At 42.5% G+C, this 11165-nt stretch overlaps 1 non-coding gene across 1 annotated transcript; it reads right to left on the minus strand.

The window, feature by feature from the left end:
* Positions 1–2364: 2364 nt before the first annotated feature.
* Positions 2365–2553, minus strand: LOC130292155 (U2 spliceosomal RNA). The gene has a single exon (XR_008848090.1). It is a non-coding gene; the product is annotated as a U2 spliceosomal RNA (small nuclear RNA).
* Positions 2554–11165: the final 8612 nt, after the last annotated feature.

Consider the following 11165-nt stretch of genomic DNA (forward strand, 5'->3'; position numbering starts at 1 on the left):
GCATTGCAAATACATCTGTTACCTTTAGGTACTGGAGCCTGCGTAGAATCTCCAGCACAATCTGGTCCAGGCCAACCGTTCCCCGATGTTCCGTTGGGACGAAAATCCTGACCGTGTCTTCCATTCCGCGAATCCTCTCTCCTCCACTCATTTTTGCAGGCGATGAAACCCACTATCGCAACTCCGAAATAACCCAGGGCCCCCCACAAAGAGGGCCCCGATCACCACCCCTTTCAACTCCTAACCCGCCCGGAAAACCGCACGGGATCTTAGCCAAAAGGCCGAGAAGCGATAACCGTGAAAGGGGCGGGCCCAACAAGGTCCCCTTCATGGGCACTATCACTGCTTGCTGTCAGGGAGGCTGCCAGACAATTTCCCATGCACACTCTGGGCTGGGGGGCAGTCAACCACCAGTACACACAGCAGAACCTAAACCCATACCATTATTGCTAAGCAGCAAGACAGGGGCCCATTGCACTCCCACGGGGCCTTTTTAAATGCAATCCATAACCCGGATTTGCCAGGAACCCTTGTTACTCCTCCTACTTGCATGTGACACTGGGCTTAGGATCTGCATAGGAAACACACACACAAGCACACACCTACCTTTGTTGCCTGCAGATGCCTCCTTGGCTGTCCCCAAACGGTATCAAACCAACACCCACGGGAAGCTGTAAGCATAGAGGACATGCCTGCACCCTATTGGACTTACCTGTGTGGGTTAAATCCGGGTTATTTGACAACCTATGGCGGTGATGGTTCTGCTCAGGCAGAGCAGTGCTGATGCTCCTCATAAAGCTGTCGCTGCTGTGAAGGTTCTAGGCGACATCACAATCCCTATGGTTACATACACAACAAAGCTGGGTTGTTGTTGTTTACACTCTGCAAGGCCTGTCTAAGTGAGTGACATCATAGCACTGTAGTTCTGAGGGTTCTAGATGGATGCAACAATCTCCTGTTGCTTCTATGAAGGCCATAATAGACGACATCACCAACCAGCTCCATAGTCACATACACAGCAAAGGTGAGATGTTGTTTACACCTAGTGATGTCAGTGGTATTGAGTGACATCACAGCACAGTGCTAAGGCTCCTGAGCCTGGACACAGCAGCGGCTGCAATATCTCAACGGAGAATACGTTTATATATATGTGTGTGTGTGTGCGTATATATATATATATATATATATATATATATATATATATATATTTCTCTGCCGAAATCACTTTTAAACCCATTTCCACCTTTTTTTCCCTTCTCTTCCTCTTACTTTTTTTTCACGTTTTTTCACGTTTTTCTCCTTTTCGCCTCTTTTCTGGGCGTATTATTCTTCTTTTTCTTCTTTTTTTTCGTCTAATGCATACCCTATCAGTGCAGCAATGCTTATTCAATACCGCCAGCAGATGGAGACACTGGGGGATAATTTTCTAAGGATTTATACTGATTTTTCCTGTCTGAATTTGTCGCACAGAAAGTTGCAGGCCAAATATGTGTGACATTTCTGCGACTTTAGCTTCTAGAGCATTTTTACAACATTATACATAGGTGCTGAATACATAAAAAGCGACTGTTCAGCGACAGACAATTCGCATCGGCTGAAAGTAGGCCAGAATGTCAGTCCATGTTGGAGCAGGTTTATATACAGTCTAAAGCATAGATGTCAAAGTCTGTGCACAGAATTTAGCAAGGGCCTCGCACCTTCTGATGCATTAGGTAGGTGCACAATAGCATAGCCTGACCCTCTGTACTTTGGTCTATATTGATGCGGGACATAGACCGCCAGCTGATGACCAATCCATTAGTGCAATGGATGGCTGGAAGCATTTGTCTTTGCCTTTGCAATACCACAGAAGCAATGCATGGTCAATGTACAGCAATGACACACCTGTGTGAACAGCCAGGAGACCCCCCATGTTATGTTACATAGTTACATAGTTAGTACGGTCGAAAAAAGACATATGTCCATCAAGTTCAACCAGGGAATTAAGGGGTAGGGGTGTGGCGCGATATTGGGGAAGGGATGAGATTTTATATTTCTTCATAAGCATTAATCTTATTTTGTCAATTAGGAACATTCAGCACCCACCCGCTATAAGGCAGCTGCCTATCATGTCATGCCCTACCTACCTGCACAGGTGTGCTGGCTGCTCAGATGATCCAATTAAGGAGGCCATTTAGTCAGCAGCAGCAGAAGTCCTGTGCCTGGACGCTCCAACAGCGGCCAGACACAAGCAGCAGCAGCAGCAGCACCACCTTTTGTTTTTTGGCTGCAGCAGCAGCAGCAAGGCCCACAGGGCTGGCTAGCTGGCTAGCCAGCAAGCAGGTAGCAATGAAAGTAGGAATCTTTCTTTTTAACCCTGTAAGGGGGTGGTGCACTGTACCCGAAGATACTGCCATATCGGGTCAATGCATAGGGCGACGGAAGCAAGCTTCGAAATCGGCCCCCGTTCTCAAAAATCCATTTAATATATGGTCCCCAGATAGGGGACGTATCAGATATTAAACTGATAAGAACAGATTTTTTTTTTTTAACTTGGCTACCCCTGAGGGGTATCTTTTTATTTAGAATTCATAAAATTTTACAAAGTGCATTACAATTTTTAAATATAATTTTTTCAATAAAAACTAATTTTGATAATAAAATCACATATAACAATAAAAGTTCACATAAATACAATCATAATACACTTAAAATGGGCACTTGGTGGCTTTACAAAAGGGCGTTCCATTCATTAAAATACCATTTTCTAGCTAATAAAGGATAATATTTCTTGTCTAATAAAAAGTACTGGTACATATCACTAAAACAAAGAGCTAAAACATCATTCACAGATAAAATCTCATGTTTAAAAAGTAAAATGTTTCTGGCATTCCATAGAGCTGCTTTAACACAGTTTATGATCTTCCATGCCATTATCTCTTGAGTCCGTATTGGGCATTCCAGACATCCATAAAAAACAGCTGCAGAGTTTAAGTCCTTTATTTCTGTTATCTTCTTCACCAGAGGGAGTATTTTAGTCCATATCCTTTTTGCATAAAAACAAGTCCAGAAAAGGTGGTACACGGTCTCGGGTTCCTGGCAGCCCTCCCTCGGGCATACTGCAGTGTTGGCCATCCTTCTTCGGTGCTGGAATGCCCGGCATGGAAGACACTCGTGTATGCAGCTCCAGGCCAGATCTTTCTGTGAATTAAAAAGATAAATCATATTTGCCATCTTCCATATTTTCCTGCATTTCTCTTCATTAAAATTATTCACAGGGGCAATAAAACCACTTTCTTTAATATATTTTAACAGTTTTTTGCTGTTAGTTATTTCATTAATACTTTTTCCGTTAAAGTTGTACAGGTTGAAAATTTTCTCTAAAATCTTGTATTGTTGGGGAAGATTAAAAGCATAAGGACAGCTTAAAACAGTTTTAAACCACCCATTCCTCCTCATAAAAAAACCTGTATTAAAACGGATAAAATATGACCAGTAACTATCCTTAAAAAGTGTGCTAACACACATGCTAAAAAACTTGGTAAAAAGGAACGCCCTGATGTCGGGGAAGTCCTTTCCACCCATACCTTTTGGCATCATGACGATCTCTCTTCTCAATTTTTCACTCTTGGAGCTCCATAAAAAGGTAAAACATGCTTTAATAATTTTATTTAAAATCATTTCGGGGGGTGGAAAGACCATGCTAAGATACAATAAAATGGGTAAAATCACCATCTTTGTAACTAAAACCTTCCCCTCCATCGTTAGCTTTCTCATGTTCCACATACAAATTTTTGTGTTTATTTTTTGAGCCACCAAGTCCCAGCTATTAAAACCATTGTTTGACTCACTGAAGGAGACCCCTAAAATCTGCACAGACTCAGACACAGGAATGGGTAAATCCCTTAAAAACAGTCCTCCTATATTTAAAACACTGCTTTTATTAAAATTTACCTTAAAACCGGAGGCACAACAAAAAAATTCAACTTGCTTTAGGGCTTTTTGAAGCGATAAGGTGTCCCTTCCGAGCACTACCACATCGTCCATGTACCCCACTACTTTAGCCTCTAGTCCCCCTCCTCCCGGCAGGGGGACCCCTCTTATTTGCTTATCTCTCCTCAAGGTGCATAGTAGAGGCTCAAGCGCACATATGAAAAGTAGTGGGGACAAAGGACACCCCTGCTTCACTCCGGAATTTAAAATCACATCCTGTGTCTTAAAACCGTTAACTAAAATCTTGCTTGTGCAGTTTTTATAAAAGGCCTTAAGAGACAATAAAAAGCCTTCAGGTATACCCATTTTCTCTAAAACCTTAAAAAGATAAAAATGTGACACTCTGTCAAAAGCCTTCTCGAAGTCTAAGGATAAAATGGCTAGTTTTCCGTTTCTAGACTTTGTGTCACTAATCACATCTTTTAAAAGGTTAAGATTTTCCCATATGCTCCTCCCAGGCACCCCACAGACCTGATTTGAATGGATTATTTTCTCCTTTACACTTTTTAATCTATTTGCGCACAGTTTTGCCATCACTTTGTAGTCACAGTTGAGGAGGGTGATTGGTCTCCAGTTCTTTAGATCTGACCGGTCTCCCTTTTTGAACAGCAGGGAGACATCACCCTTCCTCCATGAACCTGGGAGGGCTTTTGTTTTAAAAACTTCCGTAAAAAGGGAAAAAAAGGTCATCTTTTAAAACACCATAAAAAATGACATAAAACTCAATGGGTATACCGACAGGACCAGGCACCTTACCGAATTTAAAACTCCTGATCGTCTCTAAAACCTCCTGTTCCGAGATCTCCCTCTGTAAAAGAGACTGGGACACAGGGTCTAAAACATTGGTAATCTCCTTCAATGAGTCATTCATAAAATCAATATCAATATTTTTTGTATTAAAAAGATCCGCATAAAATGAATGTACCCTTTTTAAAATACCCTGTACATCTTTTTCTCCTTGTATATTATCAATTAAAACCTTTTTATCTGTTACTTTCTTAAAAAAGTACCTGGAGCAGGTCTCGTTCTCTTCAAGGTGCTTTATTTTGGATCTGAAAATTATCTCTTTTCCCTTCTGCTCCAGGCACTGTTTTATTTCTTTTTTTAAGTCAGTAATTTCTCTATAAACCTCTATACCATTGTCTCTGAATTTGTACAGGGTTTGAAGACGGGTATTTAGAAGGGAGTAAAACTCACGCTTCTCTTTAGCTCTAGAGATCCCTACTCTAATAAAAAACTCTTTTATTTTTATTTTCATTTTCTCCCACCATATACTGATGGGAGTGTTAGGATCTCTTACCCGTCTGCAGTCCTTGTAGAAGTTGATAAAATCGGATAAAACCTGCGGATCTTCTAAAAGGGATACATTCATCTTCCAGGCATTCCTCCCAGTCTTTTTTCTAAAATCACTCTTCACCTTAAAAGATAAAAGTTTGTGATCAGAAAAAACATTGGTTAAAACATCACACTTAAAAGGCAGTACTTGATAAGAACAGAAGATAAAATCGATCCTGGAGCTGCAGTTTGCGTTGCTCCAGGTCACACCGTCTCTTTCTGGTAAAATACTATTGCATTTCTTAAAAACATCAGTAAGTCTAAAATCAATAATCATATTTTTTAACATAGAAGATGTTTTATCATAGTTTCTACTTACTGAATTGGTAAAACGGTGCTCCCCCCTTAAAATACAATTAAAATCACCTGCTAAAATAAGAGGTTCAGAATCATTGATAAAAAGGGGTAAAATCTCTAACATCCGTGCTCTATCATTTTTATTGGGTGAACCATAAAAATTTAAAAACTGCCATTTAATACCATCAATAAAAGCTTTAACCAATAAAATTCTGCCTGGTAAAATCTCATGAATAAAATCAATAAAAGCATTTCCTTTAAAAAGTATGGCGACCCCTGCTGATCTGGATTCGTTAGATCCAGACCAGACTGATGGACCGTGTACCCAATCTTTTTTATACTTTTCATAATTTAGACTATGCGGGATGCCGCACTCCTGCAGGAAAACCACAGAAGCAGCAAAAATAGACAAGTAGTTAAAAAGGGCAACCCTATTCGCTCGTGAACTTATACTTCTTACATTCATAGACAATCCGGACAACTCAGCCATTGGAGATGTAAAAAAAAGGGAGGCTCAGATAACAAACTAAAAACCAGATTGCGCACTGGAGCTCTTGTTACCCCCCACCTCCGACTCTACCGTACACATAGAGGAAGCCGGAGAGGAACCACCATCGCTCGAGCAGCCCCCCTCTTCCAAGACCACAGGTGTATAGACGGAGTACATTGGTAAGACTAGCTTCTGGGCTCCATTCTCTTTTTCGGCGTCCACCTCTTGCCCCTCCATAGGGGTTGGGTGCGTACTTAGGTCTGTTTCCGGGACCTCGGAGATGGTCACCCCTGAAACCTCCTCCTGGCTGGGAGGAGGAGGGGTATCCACCGCTGGGACCTGTGGAGGAGCTTCACTTGGAGCCCCCGTCACGACAGGAACTTCCATCTGCTCCTCCTGGACCACCTCCGAGTCCGGACGCCCTTTGGAGCCCCTCCGTCTTTTCACCTTTGCTACTCCGTCCGGGTTTTCACACTCAGGGGGACCCCGAGCAGGAGGACCTTCTGGGGTGGAATCGGGCACCTCTCGCTCTTCCACCTTCTCTGAGGTATCTGCCCGATCCCCTCTCGCATTTCTCTTCCCCGGCCTCCTCTCATTTGGGGTTCCCCTTTCCACCTGTGCCTCTTTCTCCTGGGGTTCTTTTGGGGGGGCCGTGGTCTCCATCTCACAGCTTACCTCTTCTTGTGGGGGGTGCTCCTCCTCTCTGGCTTTTCCCCAGGCTGGTCTCCGGACGTCTCTCTTGGGTTGCCCTTGCTGTTCTGTGGTTTTTTTTGGTCTGTGGGGACAGAAAGCATACACGTGACCAAAGTGACGGCAAAAATTACATCTCAAACCCTTATCACATTTTTCTGCTTCATGTTGCATGCTTCCACATTTCTTACAGGAACTTTCACAATTTTCCTTTATGTGCCCATAACGTTGGCACCTTCTGCAGAAGTTTGGCATTCCCGCAAAAAAGAGGTCGCCACACACATTGTTTAATTTAAAACGAGCAGGCGGTAATAGTATCCCCCCTGGGAGGGTGGGGTCTTTGTTGCACGTGACTTGATATCGCCATTTTGAGGTCCAGACACCACAGTCGTTCATGATTTTTCCTCTGAACTCCACCTTTTTAAAGTAGGCTGCCAGGAACCCATCGATCTCTCTCTGATTTACAAAAGGGGAGTACATCTTCACGACAATCAACTTGGTTTCATCTAGGACGTGCTCGACAATTTGGATACCCTTAAGCCTCGGATCATCTTGCTTTGGAATTCTCATCTAAGAATACGCCTTCCCCTATGAAAGTGCAGTCGTAGATCCTCCGCTTAGGGTAATCCTGGATGGCCAAAATCTCTCGCTTACGAACATTAAGAATCTTGTCGAGCACGTCCTCTATCACGAACCTCATGCCAGGTGCATCCACCGCATCACCTGTGAGAATGACCCGCACAGTGTGTTTAATCCGGGCATAAGCCGGTACCGAACCAGGATCTAGATCTTCATCCATGGTTCATTCGTATTTTGGTCTGGTTCTCTCCGCTCCAACCAACCAGCCAATTCGCTCAAACCTCTCTCCACCCGAAGGCTTTGAGAGGCGATCGCAACCCGTTACCCTGGGACTAAGCCCTCCCCCCAATAGCAACAAGTGGGTGAAGCCCAGGCAATAAACCTGGGCGATCCCACAAGGCCGAGGAGAGGGGTACCTGAGTACCTTCTGACCAGATCTCCTGTATTACTACACTTGATCTTAGCCAAAAGGCCGAGAAGCGATAACCGTAAAAGGGGCGGGCCCAACAAGGTCCCCTTCATGGGCACTATCACTGCTTGCTGTCAGGGAGGCTGCCAGACAATTTCCCATGCACACTCTGGGCTGGGGGGCAGTCAACCACCAGTACACACAGCAGAACCTAAACCCATACCATTATTGCTAAGCAGCAAGACAGGGGCCCATTGCACTCCCACGGGGCCTTTTTAAATGCAATCCATAACCCGGATTTGCCACGAACCCTTCTTACTCCTCCTACTTGCATGTGACACTGGGCTTAGGATCTGCATAGGAAACACACACACAAGCACACACCTACCTTTGTTGCCTGCAGATGCCTCCTTGGCTGTCCCCAAACGGTATCAAACCAACACCCACGGGAAGCTGTAAGCATAGAGGACATGCCTGCACCCTATTGGACTTACTTGTGTGGGTTAAATCCGGGTTATTTGACAACCTATGGCGGTGATGGTTCTGCTCAGGCAGAGCAGTGCTGATGCTCCTCATAAAGCTGTCGCTGCTGTGAAGGTTCTAGGCGACATCACAATCCCTATGGTTAAATACACAACAAAGCTGGGTTGCTGTTGTTTACACTCTGCAAGGCCTGTGGAAGTGAGTGACATCATAGCACTGTAGTTCTGAGGGTTCTAGATGGATGCAACAATCTCCTGTTGCTTCTATGAAGGCCATAATAGACGACATCACCAACCAGCTCCATAGTCACATACACAGCAAAGGTGAGATGTTGTTTACACCTAGTGATGTCAGTGGTATTGAGTGACATCACAGCACAGTGCTAAGGCTCCTGAGCCTGGACACAGCAGCGGCTGCAATATCTCAACGGAGAATACGTTTATATATATATGTGTGTGTGTGTGCGTATATATATATATATATATATATATATATATATATATATATATATATTTCTCTGCCGAAATCACTTTTAAACCCATTTCCACCTTTTTTTCCCTTCTCTTCCTCTTACTTTTTTTTCACGTTTTTTCACGTTTTTCTCCTTTTCGCCTCTTTTCTGGGCGTATTATTCTTCTTTTTCTTCTTTTTTTTCGTCTAATGCATACCCTATCAGTGCAGCAATGCTTATTCAATACCGCCAGTGAAGGATACAAGAGTCTTGATAGAATAATACAGATCTGTATTCTTGTATGATGTATATCTTAATTCTGTAATCTTGTATGATGTATATCTTAATTCTGTAATACTGTATGATATATCTTAATTCTGCCTTTTGTAACCGCAAGGCTCGTACCGTACTTCTCGTTTTCTCAACTGCTGATTCCTAACTGTTGTGCACGTACATCCTGTATTTGTGTTCTGCTGACTTGTAACTATTAAGCAACATGGTATATATATATATATCTAAACGTTGGCAAATAGTAAAACAGAGCGTACTTAGAGGGTATCCTGTGTGCATGTATTTTGTTCCACACCTGACAAGACGCTCTCCTGGCCAGTACAAGGCTTAAGCCAAATTGGACCTAGTACCAGGGGTACTGAGTAGATTATAGAGAACCTTTCAGCTGGGGGCTCAGTCCGGGGTCGAGAGGGTCATCCTCCGGACCGGTAAGAACCATATCCTTGTGTGGTATTGTCGATCCGGGGGGCACTGGCCACGTCTCGATTCCAGTAAGTATAAGAGTTACTTTCATATCGTGTCTGGGACACAGTATTACAGTATTTGCCTTCTGTTCAGGGAACAGGGGAAATGAGGAACTAAGAGTAATTTGACAATCCAGGGTGGTTGTCTTGTTTCAATTTGGCTTAACGCTTACAAAAACTTCTTGTATTTCTGTTTAGTTCTGTTTAGTGTTTTACTTGTAACTTGTAACTTTTTCCCTTGAGCTTAAGAAGACACGTGAGTATACTAACCATTGCTTTAATGTATAGAGTAAGGTGTATATAACTGTTATAATAATAATAATAATAATAGTAATAATCTGCTGGTTCTCAAAACATCTGTAAGACGCCCCACCCTCCCGGCTAGAGGAAACTTGTTGACCCGGGATGTGGTGAAAGCAAGTGACAGTTTGTTCAGAGATTCCGTGCATGCTCAGTGATTGGTGCAATTAAATCAGAGAATCCCTAATCTGTTGAGAGGAATTGTCGGAACCTTCAGAGTTCAGTACAGCCAAATCCAGAGATTGAGGCTTTGCACCAATTACTGAACATGGGTTCCAAATCATCTAAGTCATATCCTCCTCCCCTTCCCGGTGAAACATGTAAGGCTTATGTTGCCCGAGTTAGCCCTACAGGATGGGACTTAGTGAATCCGTGGGTAGATGATATAGTTGGTTGGTCAGAATTCATGAAGGACTCCAGCCCATTCCCAAGGGAGGGGGCCAATGATAAATACCACCTGACCCCCACTCTAACAACTACATTTGTAATCTCGAGAAGGGTAGAGAGCGTATATGGAGAGAATTAGAAGAGGAACCAAGTTTTCAAACAAAAATCATCACTGCCTATTGCTGTGGCATGCAAACAAAAACTAGGTGAAACTGTTACTGAATTTTGGGAAAGGTTCACAGCATGTTGGCGTTATGATGCAGGGCTGTGTAAATTGTTTGATAGGATTAGAGATTGTTGTCAGAAATAGAGACTCAAAATTTTGGTGGAAAAGCAGGTGATTTGTGAAGGAGAAAGCATGTGAAGCAGTGTGAGGAATGTAGGATGAGCAGAGCTGACACTGCTGGAATAAATGAAGTGAAGATGAGTGTTCAATGCTATGGAATGGAGTGATGTGGTAAATCGCTAGGAAAGCCCTGTGTATGTGGTCATATGATGGCGTTTATAGGATGGTTCTTATGATATAAAGTATGTTATATATGTGTGAGGTGTATAGAATCAGGAGTGTATAGAAAATGACCGGTGAATGTTTTCCCTGTGAAGCTGTTTGTGTTGTAATGAAAATGGTGTTAAAAGAAAAAAATATTCACGTGGTATTAAATTGAACTATTTGATGATATTTCATTAATTTCTTGCCTTCACAGTAACACAGGGTTGATGCCAAAAAAAATTAAATGTATCAGGAAATGCGATTAATTGTCTGATTATATTACAGGAGTAATAAAGGAAGAAATTTGGCCAAGAAGATAAAATAAATAAAAAAAGTGATCACTATTTAATTGATAAACATTACTTTAGGCATTTAAAATCAAGCTAATGGTTTACTGGATTATAAACAATGCGCATTGGAGATAATTATTTTTCAAATTTTTGAGAGAGCTGTGTACACTTTTATTTTTATATCTTTGGTGAGAATGTGGGCCCTGTGTGTTGTACATTAAGTATTTGTAAATGTCG

The sequence above is a fragment of the Hyla sarda genome, chromosome 9 (genome assembly GCF_029499605.1).
Source record: "Hyla sarda isolate aHylSar1 chromosome 9, aHylSar1.hap1, whole genome shotgun sequence".
Lineage (NCBI taxonomy): Eukaryota > Metazoa > Chordata > Amphibia > Anura > Hylidae > Hyla > Hyla sarda.